At 31.4% G+C, this 17741-nt stretch overlaps 1 long non-coding RNA gene across 50 annotated transcripts in view; it reads left to right on the top strand.

Moving 5' to 3' along the window:
• Nucleotides 1–17269, top strand: part of LOC127733268 (uncharacterized) — a 193470-nt gene extending 176201 nt beyond the window's left edge. For 41 of the 50 annotated variants that reach the window (XR_007996957.1, XR_007996970.1, XR_007996953.1 and 38 more), the window contains 11 exons: nucleotides 672–738; nucleotides 1292–1656; nucleotides 2374–2457; nucleotides 2840–3212; nucleotides 3887–3970; nucleotides 4940–5023; nucleotides 5551–5923; nucleotides 6600–6683; nucleotides 7926–8009; nucleotides 11250–11619; nucleotides 16953–17269. This is a non-coding gene — a long non-coding RNA (uncharacterized LOC127733268). Of the gene's footprint in view, nucleotides 1–671; nucleotides 743–1291; nucleotides 1657–2373; nucleotides 2458–2839; nucleotides 3213–3886; nucleotides 3971–4939; nucleotides 5024–5550; nucleotides 5924–6599; nucleotides 6684–7925; nucleotides 8010–8536; nucleotides 8630–9585; nucleotides 9670–10638; nucleotides 10723–11249; nucleotides 11620–16952 lie in introns of those variants that run through there. The other 9 variants (XR_007996976.1, XR_007996943.1, XR_007996940.1 and 6 more) reach the window with 9 other exon arrangements.
• Nucleotides 17270–17741: the final 472 nt, after the last annotated feature.

Below are 17741 nucleotides of genomic sequence, written 5' to 3' on the forward strand. Positions count from 1 at the left end.
ATATCATTTTTTATTTTTCTAAGAATAAAATACAAGAAATATTTTTTTCTATATATTTCAATTTTGTTTTGATGCAGGCATCATCCACAATGTCTTTGGCCACACTCATTGCTGTTTAAAAAATCAGAGTAGGGAAATTATCAATTTTTATTTAACTTGGAAATCACAGTCCTTCATTGCAACCGATGTAATATGTGGACTTTTTTTCGCAGTTTTCAACTAAGATAATTTTAAGGTTAAAATATTTCAGTTATCAATTACTTTGTCAAATCTTCATAGAATTTTATGAAAATACGACAACAAACATTTATTTTCCACATTCAAAGTACCAAGAAAGTTATTTTATCAGTTTGATATTTGGTTTCCAGTAACATGAATAAAATAATATATCATTTGAAAAGTAAATTCTGAGACAGATTTCACCTTCAGGGGGAGGCTAGTACAACAAACAGCAAGAATGTGTCATTCAATGGGAGATAACTCATAGATTATTGAGAAAAAAATTTATGTTGAAACAAAATCAAAACATGTTTTGTTTTTCCAGCTTTTTTAGATATTAAACTGGTATTGATGCTATGCTAAATATTAAGTCAGAAAACTATTTTTTTTTAGCTGACAATTTAACACTTTCGTAAAATATATATTTTGTGTCAATTTTAATTCCTTTTTAGGTTATTACAGCAACTGTTTTCATGGATGGGGAGTAAAACTGGGTGGTCTAATACTTTTCATAAATTAGTAGGTATATAATTCCTCTGTTGAAAACAAATTTTATTTTCATCTTAAAATAAAAATTGATAGGAATATAATGTGCATTAGGCTTGAAAGTTTTAAGAGATTGGTCAGAATTTCTTTTTGTCTACTTTGCACCACAGGGGATATATGGTTATGGTCTTTGTCCAAGTGTCGTAAACACACTAATACTAATGGATGGTTGCTCTTCTTTTTTTTTTTAACTTTTTGTCAGATATTCAGAATCCTCTGGTTTTATCCATGAAGTGCCATTACAATTTTGCCCACTAACCCCTACTTATCTTTTCATAATTTTATAACATATAGTTTAAAAAGCCATGTTTGAAAATCTTATAAAATCCTTGTTATTTTTTGATAGTTCTAATTTGCTATAGAATAAATAAATGGAGAATGTGTCCATGAGACAATAATTCCTTATCCAGATAATCAACATGAAACATAAAAATATATAAAACAAAAACTCTATTTGATCTACAAATCATTGAGTCTTATCATTAGTGTTCTTTAATGTTATAAATAAATAAATCGTTTTTTCCAGACAAAATAACAACACGACTGGTGGATTCAATTCTAGGAACCAGTGAAGAAATTAAAAGTGAAGACTTGCGACGGAAAATCCAGGAAACAGGTCTTTTACTGAACAGTATGAGAGAGTCAAGATGATTGTTGGATTTAAACTGCTTGGAAAATACCACCAAATGAAGACAAAAAATGCACTGCATCAACAAACAAATCAACTACTGGAATGTCAGGGCATCAGTACCTAGTTCTGATTCTAAAAACAATTGTTCAAAATAAATGGAGAATGTGACACAGATGATGACCCTGCTTGCATATAACATTATAAAGGGACAAACAGTAAAATTGATGCCATTTAAATTCAAAGCTGAACAGTGTTTTGTGGTAACTAGCATTGTGTATCAGTTTTAAAACATTTGGTTGAGGCAAAGTTAAAAATGGTAACCACTTTTGGGATGTACAAACAGGTGGACAACACTTAATGCCCCCTCAGCTTCGGTGCTGGCATAAAAAATGAACTATATGTTAACAACAATCAGAAACAAAAATTCTTTTTAAATCACATACTATTGCCTTCCTTTTGATTCTAATATTCAAAACCTACCTCGATTAAAATATGACCAATTGCCATGTCGGTTGCTGTTAGAATAACAAGGCAAAATAAAAAAATATATATGTGTGGTTCCAGTTACCAGACCCACCCTAGAACTTTTTTTAATTCTATAAAATAAATTTTGAACAATCCTATTTTATGGAATGTGAATTTCAATAATTAAATTCACAGACTTCTGTCATATGAATTTCCAATAAAATTATCCACTAAGGCTTAAAATGCAACAAATTCTTAACAGAATGCAACAAAATTAACTAAAAAACATAACATGTCTGTGTATTTTAAAAACCGAAAAATATAGAAAATGGAAAACTTGCTGTAGGGGCGTGTACAATACCAGAATCGGACTCTGTGAACACATATTTTTTTTTCTGGATTTTGATAATCCCAAAAAACAATGCCAACCTACGGACCGTATCTTTTTTTGAGAATGTAACTGGAATTACGCATATATTTTTATTTGGCCTAAGTTTTTTTTTATTATGCAGATGAAGATTTGGATCCTTTTGGCTTGATAAATTGTCAGGAACATGAAGAAACTGAATCCATTATGAACATATGTACACAAACAGGTAGATATATATCTGTATATAGTATTTAAACAAAACATGCTTCAACAGTGTGCAAAATTACTGTTCCATTAATGTATTATGTATTTTAAGGAAAGATGGGGTACTTTTAACCACAATCTGAAAGCACTAAATTTTACTAATTCTAAATGTTAACTAGTATGTATGATTTAAATTGGTCTTGAGTTTCCAGGCTACTTTCTGAGAATGCACTAGCTAAACTAGCCTTTTGGTCATAAAATACCCTAATATAATTGATTCCCTATGCAGATAATCAACATTAAACAATAAAATATAAAAAAAACCTCTCTGTTTGATCTACAAATCATTGAGTCTGATCATTAGTCTTCTTTAATGTTATAAATCAATAAATCGTTTTTTCCAGACAAAATAACAACAACACTGGTTGATACAATTCTAGGAACTGGTGAAGAAGTTAAGTTTTACAAAATACAGAAGACTTGCAACGGAAAATCCCTGAATGAGGTCTTTTACTGAACAGTATGAGAGAGTCAAGATGAATGTTGGATTTAAACTGCTTGAAAAATACAACCAAATGAAGACAAAAAATGCATCAACAAACAAATCAACTAATGGAACGTTGGGGCATCAGTACCTAGTTCTGACTCTAAAAGCAATTGTTCAAAATAAATGGAGAATGTGACACAGATGATGACCCTGCTTGCATATATTAACATTATAAAGGGACAAACAGTTAATTGATGCAGTTTAAATTCAAAGCTGAACAGTGTTTTGTGGTAATTAGCATTTTATATAAGTTTCAAAACATTTTGTCGAGGCAACTTAAAATTAAAAACGATAACCACTTTTGGGACGTACATACATACAGATGGACAACACTTCATGCCCCCTCAGCTTCGGTGCTGGCATAAAAAATGAACTATATGATTGCCTGCATTTTGACACTAATTTTCAAAACCTACCTCAATAAAAATATGACCAATTGCCATGATTACCGTTAGAGTTAAGGCAAAATAAAAATATATGTGTGGTTCCAGTTACCAGACCTACCCTAGAACTTTTTTGAATTCTGTAAAATAGATTTTGAACGATCCCATTTTATTGAATGTGAATTTCAACAATTGAATTCACAAGCTTCTGTCATATGAATTTCCCATAAAAGTATCTACTATTGCTAAAAATGCAACAAATTCATAACAGAATGCAACAAAATTAACTAAAAATGTAACATGTCTGTTTATTTTACAACTAAACATATAAAAAATGGCAAACTTGTGGTAGGGGCGTGTATAATACCAGAATCAGACTCAGTGAAAGAACGATATTTTTTCCGGATTTTGACAATCCAAAAAAAAAAAAATGCAGATCTACTGACCCTGTCTTTTTTGGAGAATGTAACTGGAACCACACATACATTTTTATTTGGCTGATGTTTTTTTTTAATATGCAGATGAAAATATGAATACTTTTGGCTTGAAAGATTGTCAGGAACATGAAGAAACTGAATCCATTATAAACATATCTACATAAACAGGTAAATATATATTTGTATATAGTATTCCAACAAAACATGCTTCAACAGTGTGCAAAATTACTGTTCCAATAATGTGTTATGTATTTAAAGGAAAGATGGGGGGTACTTTTAACCACAGTCTGAAAGCACCAATTTCTACTAATTCTAAATGTTTATGTATGATTTTTCAAGAGATTGCAAGAAAGTACATGCAAACAGTAAAATTGATGCCATTTAAATTCAAAGCTGAACAGTGTTTTGTGGTAATTAGCATTGTGTATCAGTTTTAAAACATTTGGTTGAGGCAAAGTTAAAAATGGTAACCACTTTTGGGATGTACATACAGATGGACAACACTTAATGCCCCCTCAGCTTTGGTGCTGGCATAAAAAATGAACTATATGTTAACAACAATCAGAAACAAAAATTCTTTTTAAATCCCATACTATTGCCTTTCATTTTGATTCTAATTTTCAAAACCTACCTCGATTAAAATATGACCAATTGCCATGATTGCTGTTAGAATAACAAGGCAAAATAAAAAAATATATATGTGTGGTTCCAGTTACCAGACCCACCCTAGAACCTTTTTTTTAATTCTGTAAAATAAATTTTGAACGATCCCATGTTATGGAATGTGAATTTCAATAATTAAATTCACAGACTTCTGTCATATGAATAATAGCAGAATTTCCAATAAAATTATCAACTAAGGCTTAAAATGCAACAAATTCTTAACAGAATGCAACAAAGTTAACTAAAAAACGTAACATGTCTGATTATTTTTAAACTGAAAAATATAGAAAATGGCAAACTTGCTGTAGGGGCGTGTACAATACCAGAATCGGACTCTGTGAACACATGATTTTTTTTCTGGATTTTGATAATCCCAAAAAACAATGCCAACCTACGGACCATATCTTTTTTTGAGAATGTAACTGGAACCACGCATATATATTTTTATTTGGCCTAAGTTTTTTTTTTATGCAGATGAAGATTTGGATCCTTTTGGCTTGAAAGATTGTCAGGAACATGAAGAAACTGAATCCATTATAAACATATGTGCACAAACAGGTAGATATATATCTGTATATAATATTTAAACAAAACATGCTTCAACAGTGTGCAAAATTACTGTTCCATTAATGTATTATGTATTTTAAGGAAAGATGGGGGTACTTTTAACCACAATCTGAAAGCACTAAATTTTACTAATTCTATATGTTAACTAGTATGTATGATTTTTGCAAGAAAATGCATGCAAGCCTAATTACATCCTAGTTGAGTGCCTATGCGTGCCCTGTATTAAAGTACATGTACACAAATATATGCACAGCTGAATGTAAATTGGGTTAAAATGAAGCATTGCTCCAAAAAATTTGTTTGTTAAATTGGTCTGGAGTTTCCAGGCTACTTTCTGAGAATGCACTAGCTAAACTAGCCTTTTGGTCATAAAATACCCTAATATAATTGATTCCCTATGCAGATAATCAACATTAAACAATAAAATATAAAAAAAAACCCTCTGTTTGATCTACAAATCATTGAGTCTGATCATTAGTCTTCTTTAATGTTATAAATCAATAAATCGTTTTTTCCAGACAAAATAACAACAACACTGGTTGATACAATTCTAGGAACTCGTGAAGAAGTTAAGTTTTACAAAATACAGAAGACTTGCAACGGAAAATCCCGGAATGAGGTCTTTTACTGAACAGTATGACAGAGTCAAGATGATTGTTGGATTTAAACTGCTTGAAAAATACAACCAAATGAAGACAAAAAATGCATCAACAAACAAATCAACTAATGGAACGTTGGGGCATCAGTACCTAGTTCTGACTCTAAAAGCAATTGTTCAAAATAAATGGAGAATGTGACACAGATGATGACCCTGCTTGCATATATTAACATTATAAAGGGACAAACAGTTAATTGATGCAGTTTAAATTCAAAGCTGAACAGTGTTTTGTGGTAATTAGCATTTTATATAAGTTTCAAAACATTTTGTCGAGGCAACTTAAAATTAAAAACGATAACCACTTTTGGGACGTACATACATACAGATGGACAACACTTCATGCCCCCTCAGCTTCGGTGCTGGCATAAAAAATGAACTATATGATTGCCTGCATTTTGACACTAATTTTCAAAACCTACCTCAATAAAAATATGACCAATTGCCATGATTACCGTTAGAGTTAAGGCAAAATAAAAATATATGTGTGGTTCCAGTTACCAGACCTACCCTAGAACTTTTTTTTGAATTCTGTAAAATAGATTTTGAACGATCCCATTTTATTGAATGTGAATTTCAACAATTGAATTCACAAGCTTCTGTCATATGAATTTCCCATAAAAGTATCTACTATTGCTAAAAATGCAACAAATTCATAACAGAATGCAACAAAATTAACTAAAAATGTAACATGTCTGTTTATTTTACAACTAAACATATAAAAAATGGCAATCTTGTTGTAGGGGCGTGTATAATACCAGAATCAGACTCAGTGAAAGAACGATATTTTTTCCGGATTTTGACAATCCAAAAAAAAAAAAATGCAGATCTACTGACCCTGTCTTTTTTGGAGAATGTAACTGGAACCACACATACATTTTTATTTGGCTGATGTTTTTTTTTAATATGCAGATGAAAATATGAATACTTTTGGCTTGAAAGATTGTCAGGAACATGAAGAAACTGAATCCATTATAAACATATCTACATAAACAGGTAAATATATATTTGTATATAGTATTCCAACAAAACATGCTTCAACAGTGTGCAAAATTACTGTTCCAATAATGTGTTATGTATTTAAAGGAAAGATGGGGGGTACTTTTAACCACAGTCTGAAAGCACCAATTTCTACTAATTCTAAATGTTTATGTATGATTTTTCAAGAGATTGCAAGAAAGTACATGCAAACAGTAAAATTGATGCCATTTAAATTCAAAGCTGAACAGTGTTTTGTGGTAATTAGAATTGTGTATCAGTTTTAAAACATTTGGTTGAGGCAAAGTTAAAAATGGTAACCACTTTTGGGATGTACATACAGATGGACAACACTTAATGCCCCCTCAGCTTTGGTGCTGGCATAAAAAATGAACTATGAACAAGGAATTATTTGAATCTGGAATAATTTTGAATTCTGGAAAATTGATGAGAAATATATGATGAAAACTAACCCAACTAAATAGGGTTAGCCATGCGCGCATGGCTAAGGTGGGTTAGTTAGTTCATACTGAAATGATAGTGAAAGTAAAAATAACCTTAGCCATGCACGCATGGCTAACCCTATTTAGTTGGGTTAGTTTTCATCATACATTTCTAATCAATTTTCCAGAATTCAAAATTATTCCAGATTCAAATAATTCCTTGTTTATATGTTAATAACAATCAGAAACAAAAATTCTTTTTAAATCCCATACTATTGCCTTTCATTTTGATTCTAATTTTCAAAACCTACCTCGATTAAAATATGACCAATTGCCATGATTGCTGTTAGAATAACAAGGCAAAATAAAAAAATATAAATGTGTGGTTCCAGTTACCAGACCCACCCTAGAACCTTTTTTTTAATTCTGTAAAATAAATTTTGAACGATCCCATTTTATGGAATGTGAATTTCAATAATTAAATTCACAGACTTCTGTCATATGAATAATAGCAGAATTTCCAATAAAATTATCAACTAAGGCTTAAAATGCAACAAATTCTTAACAGAATGCAACAAAGTTAACTAAAAAACGTAACATGTCTGATTATTTTTAAACTGAAAAATATAGAAAATGGCAAACTTGCTGTAGGGGCGTGTACAATACCAGAATCGGACTCTGTGAACACATGATTTTTTTTCTGGATTTTGATAATCCCAAAAAACAATGCCAACCTACGGACCATATCTTTTTTTGAGAATGTAACTGGAACCACGCATATATATTTTTATTTGGCCTAAGTTTTTTTTTTATGCAGATGAAGATTTGGATCCTTTTGGCTTGAAAGATTGTCAGGAACATGAAGAAACTGAATCCATTATAAACATATGTGCACAAACAGGTAGATATATATCTGTATATAATATTTAAACAAAACATGCTTCAACAGTGTGCAAAATTACTGTTCCATTAATGTATTATGTATTTTAAGGAAAGATGGGGGTACTTTTAACCACAATCTGAAAGCACTAAATTTTACTAATTCTATATGTTAACTAGTATGTATGATTTTTGCAAGAAAATGCATGCAAGCCTAATTACATCCTAGTTGAGTGCCTATGCGTGCACTGTATTAAAGTACATGTACACAAATATATGCACAGCTGAATGTAAATTGGGTTAAAATGAAGCATTGCTCCAAAAAATTTGTTTGTTAAATTGGTCTGGAGTTTCCAGGCTACTTTCTGAGAATGCACTAGCTAAACTAGCCTTTTGGTCATAAAATACCCTAATATAATTGATTCCCTATGCAGATAATCAACATTAAACAATAAAATATAAAAAAAAACCCTCTGTTTGATCTACAAATCATTGAGTCTGATCATTAGTCTTCTTTAATGTTATAAATCAATAAATCGTTTTTTCCAGACAAAATAACAACAACACTGGTTGATACAATTCTAGGAACTCGTGAAGAAGTTAAGTTTTACAAAATACAGAAGACTTGCAACGGAAAACCCCGGAATGAGGTCTTTTACTGAACAGTATGACAGAGTCAAGATGATTGTTGGATTTAAACTGCTTGAAAAATACAACCAAATGAAGACAAAAAATGCATCAACAAACAAATCAACTAATGGAACGTTGGGGCATCAGTACCTAGTTCTGACTCTAAAAGCAATTGTTCAAAATAAATGGAGAATGTGACACAGATGATGACCCTGCTTGCATATATTAACATTATAAAGGGACAAACAGTTAATTGATGCAGTTTAAATTCAAAGCTGAACAGTGTTTTGTGGTAATTAGCATTTTATATAAGTTTCAAAACATTTTGTCGAGGCAACTTAAAATTAAAAACGATAACCACTTTTGGGACGTACATACATACAGATGGACAACACTTCATGCCCCCTCAGCTTCGGTGCTGGCATAAAAAATGAACTATATGATTGCCTGCATTTTGACACTTATTTTCAAAACCTACCTCAATAAAAATATGACCAATTGCCATGATTACCGTTAGAGTTAAGGAAAAATAAAAATATATGTGTGGTTCCAGTTACCAGACCTACCCTAGAACTTTTTTTTGAATTCTGTAAAATAGATTTTGAACGATCCCATTTTATTGAATGTGAATTTCAACAATTGAATTCACAAGCTTCTGTCATATGAATTTCCCATAAAAGTATCTACTATTGCTAAAAATGCAACAAATTCATAACAGAATGCAACAAAATTAACTAAAAATGTAACATGTCTGTTTATTTTACAACTAAACATATAAAAAATGGCAATCTTGTGGTAGGGGCGTGTATAATACCAGAATCAGACTCAGTGAAAGAACGATATTTTTTCCGGATTTTGACAATCCAAAAAAAAAAAAATGCAGATCTACTGACCCTGTCTTTTTTGGAGAATGTAACTGGAACCACACATACATTTTTATTTGGCTGATGTTTTTTTTTAATATGCAGATGAAAATATGAATACTTTTGGCTTGAAAGATTGTCAGGAACATGAAGAAACTGAATCCATTATAAACATATCTACATAAACAGGTAAATATATATTTGTATATAGTATTCCAACAAAACATGCTTCAACAGTGTGCAAAATTACTGTTCCAATAATGTGTTATGTATTTAAAGGAAAGATGGGGGGTACTTTTAACCACAGTCTGAAAGCACCAATTTCTACTAATTCTAAATGTTTATGTATGATTTTTCAAGAGATTGCAAGAAAGTACATGCAAACAGTAAAATTGATGCCATTTAAATTCAAAGCTGAACAGTGTTTTGTGGTAATTAGCATTGTGTATCAGTTTTAAAACATTTGGTTGAGGCAAAGTTAAAAATGGTAACCACTTTTGGGATGTACATACAGATGGACAACACTTAATGCCCCCTCAGCTTTGGTGCTGGCATAAAAAATGAACTATATGTTAACAACAATCAGAAACAAAAATTCTTTTTAAATCCCATACTATTGCCTTTCATTTTGATTCTAATTTTCAAAACCTACCTCGATTAAAATATGACCAATTGCCATGATTGCTGTTAGAATAACAAGGCAAAATAAAAAAATATATATGTGTGGTTCCAGTTACCAGACCCACCCTAGAACCTTTTTTTTAATTCTGTAAAATAAATTTTGAACGATCCCATGTTATGGAATGTGAATTTCAATAATTAAATTCACAGACTTCTGTCATATGAATAATAGCAGAATTTCCAATAAAATTATCAACTAAGGCTTAAAATGCAACAAATTCTTAACAGAATGCAACAAAGTTAACTAAAAAACGTAACATGTCTGATTATTTTTAAACTGAAAAATATAGAAAATGGCAAACTTGCTGTAGGGGCGTGTACAATACCAGAATCGGACTCTGTGAACACATGATTTTTTTTCTGGATTTTGATAATCCCAAAAAACAATGCCAACCTACGGACCATATCTTTTTTTGAGAATGTAACTGGAACCACGCATATATATTTTTATTTGGCCTAAGTTTTTTTTTTATGCAGATGAAGATTTGGATCCTTTTGGCTTGAAAGATTGTCAGGAACATGAAGAAACTGAATCCATTATAAACATATGTGCACAAACAGGTAGATATATATCTGTATATAATATTTAAACAAAACATGCTTCAACAGTGTGCAAAATTACTGTTCCATTAATGTATTATGTATTTTAAGGAAAGATGGGGGTACTTTTAACCACAATCTGAAAGCACTAAATTTTACTAATTCTATATGTTAACTAGTATGTATGATTTTTGCAAGAAAATGCATGCAAGCCTAATTACATCCTAGTTGAGTGCCTATGCGTGCCCTGTATTAAAATACATGTACACAAATATATGCACAGCTGAATGTAAATTGGGTTAAAATGAAGCATTGCTCCAAAAAATTTGTTTGTTAAATTGGTCTGGAGTTTCCAGGCTACTTTCTGAGAATGCACTAGCTAAACTAGCCTTTTGGTCATAAAATACCCTAATATAATTGATTCCCTATGCAGATAATCAACATTAAACAATAAAATATAAAAAAAACCTCTCTGTTTGATCTACAAATCATTGAGTCTGATCATTAGTCTTCTTTAATGTTTTAAATCAATAAATCGTTTTTTCCAGACAAAATAACAACAACACTGGTTGATACAATTCTAGGAACTGGTGAAGAAGTTAAGTTTTACAAAATACAGAAGACTTGCAACGGAAAATCCCGGAATGAGGTCTTTTACTGAACAGTATGAGAGAGTCAAGATGATTGTTGGATTTAAACTGCTTGAAAAATACAACCAAATGAAGACAAAAAATGCATCAACAAACAAATCAACTAATGGAACGTTGGGGCATCAGTACCTAGTTCTGATTCTAAAAGCAATTGTTCAAAATAAATGGAGAATGTGACACAGATGATGACCCTGCTTGCATATAACATTATAAAGGGACAAACAGTAAATTGATGCAGTTTAAATTCAAAGCTGAACAGTGTTTTGTGGTAATTAGCATTTTATATAAGTTTCAAAACATTTTGTCGAGGCAACTTAAAGTTAAAAACGATAACCACTTTTGGGATGTACATACAGATGGACAACACTTAATGCCCCCTCAGCTTCGGTGCTGGCATAAAAAATGAAGTATATGTTAACAACAATCAGAAACAAAAATTCTTTTTAAATCACATACTATTGCCTTCATTTTGATTCTAATTTTCAAAACCTACCTCGATTAAAATATGACCAATTGCCATCATTCCCATTAGAATAACAAGGCAAAATAAAAAAATATATGTGTGGTTCCAGTAACCAGACCCACCCTAGAAATTTTCTTTTTAATTCTGTAAAATAAATTTTGAACGATCCCCTTTTATGGAATGTCAATTTCAATAATTAATTTCACAGACTTCTGTCATAAGAATTTCCAATAAAATTATCCACTAAGGCTAAAAATGCAACAAATTCTTAACAGAATGCAACAAAATTAACTAAAAAACGTAACATGTCTGTTTATTTTAAAACCGAAAAATATAGAAAACGGCAAACTTGCGGTAGGGGCGTGTACAATACCAGAGTCGGACTCAGTGACACACAATTATTTTTCTGGATTTCGACAATCCCAAAAAACAATGCCAACCTAGCGACCGTATCTTTTGAGAATGTAACTGGAACCACGCATATATTTTTATTTGGCCTAAGTTTTTTTTTATTATGCAGATAAGGCCACACCAATTTGATTAATAGTTCTTTGGATTTTCCCGCTCCTGTTTTGGAGAAATTGACTTTTCAATAAAAAAAATAATTACCGCTTCCGCCAATTTTTGGGCAGCATGCCGCTCCAAAATTAGTTTATCCTTGATATTTTTTTTTCTTTAAAAGACGTTTTCTTGTGCATATATTGCTCCGATCGATTCAAACGCACGTGTGGTAAATCAATTTGTAAATAAAAGGTAAAAAATCGGGATGCCAAAATGAAGTTGTCAGATCATTCCCAAGTACAAGTAGTTATTAAACACAGTTATTTTAAACGCATTTCGTTTTACCTATGAAGACCTCTTATAGGAGACAAAAATAAAAAAAATCTTTCGTTAGGTGACCACGATCACATCAGTACTTGTTAGAAGTTAGAACCATTGTCATCCCCGATCATTGTTTCAACAGACATAGTCCGAGATTCCTCTGACGTCCAACGGCTGTTTTGCCAGACAAGATGGAGCGCTGTTAGCCCACGGCTCCAGCTTGTCTGGCAAAACAGCCGTTGGACGTCAGAGTAATCTAGGATTACAACAGACATAGAAAGATATATCTGTCTAACGGGATGGTGAAAGTTGACACCAGTTCTGTCTAACGGGATGGTGAAAGTTGACACCAGTAATACTCTCATTCCACCAGATAAGCTATCCAGAAACATCAACACAAATGGATACCAAGTACCATCTTGTAGGACCGAAGTGCGGAAGGAATCTTTTTACCCAAGGACGATACGAGACTGGAATGCCCTACCACATACTGCCACCAATACAGGTAGTCTTGAATGCTTCAAGACTTACCTGCATGAGATGAACTAGATCAACGCCAAGATGTTTTTAAATTCACTGTATATATGATGTATAGCACAAATTCAAATCAAATAAATATTTATTTTTTGTCTAAATTTTAAATGCGCATCCAAAAAGTGGCAAAATAATCAACTTATTGATGGTGGCCACGTATTGGTAGAAGTAGAAGTCTTGGATGAAATTAATATTAAATTCACACGAGTTTTAAAAAAATAACAGATTTATCTTATTTTGATGAAAACCTCATATCCCCTTGTTAGTCTATTGACATGCAATCAGAACTCTTTTGTAAGGGAAAATTTAAAAGTTCCAACGTTTGAGACCAAAGTGGTGGTATTGGGATTGGCATGCTAATAATAATTAGGGATGTGTTATTGGTGCAACCACTTACAGTTTAAAATACATTGCAGGTTTCAGGGGCAAAAGGAAAAAAATATTTTGCTAAGTCAGAATAATGCATGTGTATTTTAAGGGAATTTTTTAATAAATTGAGATCAACATGCATAGCAATATAACTATCTTACTGAGGATGTTGTTGAACTATTCACCTTACACATTATGTTGATCCTATTATGGATAAATAGTTCCAACTGGATGTCAAGCAGCCAATTAAACAATCATTACCATATAATAAAAACAACTATATCAAATTAAAAGATAATTAATATTTTTCTAGGGCATTCAGTTTTGTAATACATACACATATTTTAATTGTATTCAACACATTTCATTTAAATTCACCTCACTAACATAATTCCTCTTGCTAAACTGCATCTGCTATGCTTCCTTAATATATACACATGTATGAATTTAATTTTTAATGAAAATTCACGCAGAGCGGCAGTCAAAGCTTATTTGACTAAAAATAATCAAAATTATTCTAAACCAAAGCGAACCAGAGAGTTGTGTATGGTACAGACTGTACTACAGGCACAAATACATCAAGTTATATGAATAAAAGCATGTTTATCTTCCTTTTTCTTTGAAGTAACCAGTTTTACATGTACATAAAATTCTAAATCACACAATTTAAAAAAAATATTATACCGCTCGCTCCACTTGTAGAGCACCCGCCTCAACAAAACTCATTTTCAAGAAATAAATACAATCAAAAAAATTTCGCTCGCTCGCCCCATATTTTTTGGAGCTTTTGTCCGAAGAACTAAAAATCAAATTGGTGTGGCCTAAAGATTTGGATCTTTTTGGCTTGAAAGATTGTCAGGAACCTGAAGAAACTGAATTCATCATAAACATATGTACACAAACAGGTAGATATATATCTGTATGCATACCTGCCAACTGTCACTATTTGTGGGGGATTTCCCCCATGACAGTTCCCAAATGGAAATTTTGAAAGAGCAATTTTGTCGACAATTTAAAACAAAACAATCAATTTTACCATGGTTATAGGATAGTAAAAGAATGAAGAAGCAAAAAAAAACAACATTAAAATACATTTGAAGGACCCATTGAAGGTTTTGTTGGACTATTAAGACCCATCTCACACAGAAAACCCCCATGGGCATTATGAAATGTTGGCAGGTATGCTGTATGTAGTATTTAAACAAAACATGCTTCAACAGTGTGCAAAATTACTGTTCCATTAATGTATTATGTATTTTAAGGAAAGATGGGGGTACTTTTAACCACAATCTGAAAGCACTAAATTCTACTAATTCTAAATGTTTACTGTGGATTCATTTATTTTCGTGGGTACCAATTTTCATGGATTAAGGAAAACTTGCATGTTCGTGGATATTTAATTTTGTTGTTTTTGTCGAGCCTGCGACTTTTGTCGCAAAGGGAGACATAGCGATCCTACATTCAGTCGGCAGCGGCGTCCACAAATATTCACTCTTTGGTTAAAGTTTTTCAAATTTTAATAACTTTCTTAAACTATCCTGCATTTCAACCAAACTTGGACAGAAGCTTGTTTATGATCATAAGATAGTATCCAGAAGTAAATTTTGTAAAAAAAACATCCTGTTTATCTGTATTTTACTTATAAATGGACTTAGTTTTTCTGCCAGTTAACATAACATTCACTCTGTGGTTAAAGCTTTTCAAATTTTAATAACTATTAAACTATCCTTGATTTGTACCAAACTTGGACAGAAGCTTGTTTATAATCATAAGATAGTATAAGAAGTAAATTTTGTAAAAAAAAATCCTGTTTATCCGTATTTTACTTATATATGGACTTAGTTTTTCTGCCAGTTAACATAACATTCACTCTGCTGTTAAAGATTTTCAAATTTTAATAACTTTCTTAAACTATCCTGGATTTGTACCACACTTGGACAGAAGCTTGTTTATGATCAAAAGCTAGTATCTAGAAGGAAATTTTGTTAAAATTTGTACCTGTTTATCCGTATTTTACTTATAAATGGACTTAGTTTTTCTTCCAGTTAATATTAAATACAGTCTGCAGTTAAAGTTTTTAAAACATTTATTAGATTCATAAACTATCCTGGATTTATTACAAACTTTGACAGAACTTCTTACAATCAAAAGATAGTATCTAGAGGAAAATTTTTAATAATTTTTTCCCCATTTTTGTTGAGCCTGCGACTAACAGCAAAAGTAGGCGAGACACTGGGTTCCGCAGAGCCCTTACGAATTTGCCATTCTTTGAACATTTCATTTCAAGGTAAACCTATAACCACGAAAAGGTTAACCACGAAATCCACAAAAATTGTTATCCAACTATTAATAATGAATCCACAGTATGTTTGATTTTTGTCGAGCCTATGACTTTAGTCAAAAAAGCGAGACATAGTGATCCTACATTCCGTCGGCGTCGTTGGCGGCGTCCACAAATATTCACTCTGTGGTTAAAGTTTTTGAAATTTTAATAACTTTCTTAAACTATCCTGGATTTGTACCAAACTTGGACAGAAGCTTGTTTATGATCATAAGATAGTATCCAGAAGTAAATTTGTTAAAAAAAAATTTTTATTTTTTCCGTATTTTACTTATAAATGGACTTAGTTTTTCTGCCAGGAAACAATATTTTCACTCTGGTTTTTAAAATTTTAATAACTTTCTAAAACTATCCTGGATTTGTACCAAATGTGGACAGAAGCTTGTTTATGATCAAAAGCTAGTATCTAGAAGGAATATTTGTTCAAATTTGTACCTGTTTATCCGTATTTTACTTATAAATGGACTTAGTTTTTCTTCCAGTTAACATTAAATACAGTCTGCAGTTAAAGTATTTAAAACATTTATTAGATTCATAAACTATCCTGGATTTATACCAAACTTTGACAGAAGCTTCTTACAATCAAAAGATAGTATCTAAAGGAATATTTTTATTGATTTTTTTCGCTCATTTTTGTTGAGGCTGCGATTAACAGCAAAAGTAGGCGAGACACTGGGTTCCGCGGAACCCTTACGAATTTTTCAAGAGATTGCAAGAAAGTGCATGCAAGCCCAATTACATTCTAATTGACTGCCCATGTGTGCCCTGTATTAAAGTACATGTACACAAATATATGCACAGCTGAATGTGAATTGGGTTTAAATGAAGCATTGCTCCAAAAACTTTTTTGTTAAATTGGTCTGGAGTTTCCAGGCTACTATCTGAGAATGCACTAGCTAAACTAGCCTTTTGGTCATAATATCCCAATATAATTTAAATGATTCCCTATGTAGATAATCAACTTTAAACAATAAAATATATAAAAAAAAAAATCTGTTTGATCTACAACTCATTAATGAGTCTTATCATTAGTCTTCTTTAATGTTTTAAATCAATAAATCTTTTTTTTCAGACAAAATAACATCAACACTGGTTGATACAATTCTAGGAACCGGCGAAGAAGTTAAAAGTTTTACAAAATACAGAAGACTTGCAACGGAAAATCCAGGAAACAGGTCTTTTACTGAACAGTATGAGAGAGCCAAGATGATTGTTGGATTTAAACCGCTTGGAAAATACAACCAAATGAAGACAAAAAATGCATCAACAAACAAAACAACTAATGGAACGTTGGGGCATCAGTACCTAGTTCTGATTCTAAAAACATTGTTCAAAATCTTCTACAAGGTTTAGAAGACTGTACATACATGTATATATTTATATTTATATTTATATAAGAAAGGGAAAAAAAAATTAAAAAAAATAATGCATGTGCTTGAAACTTGTGTACATACATGTAATGAATAGAAAAAAGGAAAGAAAACAAAATGAAAACAAAATGAAAGAAAAAAAAAGAAAAGAAAGAAAAGAAAATAGAAAAGAAAGAAAAAAAGACAGAAAAATAGAAAAGAAAGAAAAAAAGACAGAAAAAAAGAAAAGAAAATAGAAATAAACAAAATGAAAAAAAAGAGAAAAAAAGAAAGGAAAAGAAAAAAAAAAGAAAGAAAAAAATATATGAGGAGGGAGGTGGGTAATGCAGCCAAGTAATACTGTATTCGCCAATTTTCATGCACCATAACACCCACAATCGTGATAGTACTCTTAGATTTGCCTAAAAAATTTGTGATTCAATAATATAACCTCATCATTCAGAAAATCTATTTTAAAAATTATCTTTACAATCATCATCTAGAGCAGACCA

The sequence above is a fragment of the Mytilus californianus genome, unplaced genomic scaffold, assembly GCF_021869535.1.
Source record: "Mytilus californianus isolate M0D057914Y unplaced genomic scaffold, xbMytCali1.0.p SCAF_3, whole genome shotgun sequence".
In the NCBI taxonomy this organism is placed as follows: domain Eukaryota; kingdom Metazoa; phylum Mollusca; class Bivalvia; order Mytilida; family Mytilidae; genus Mytilus; species Mytilus californianus.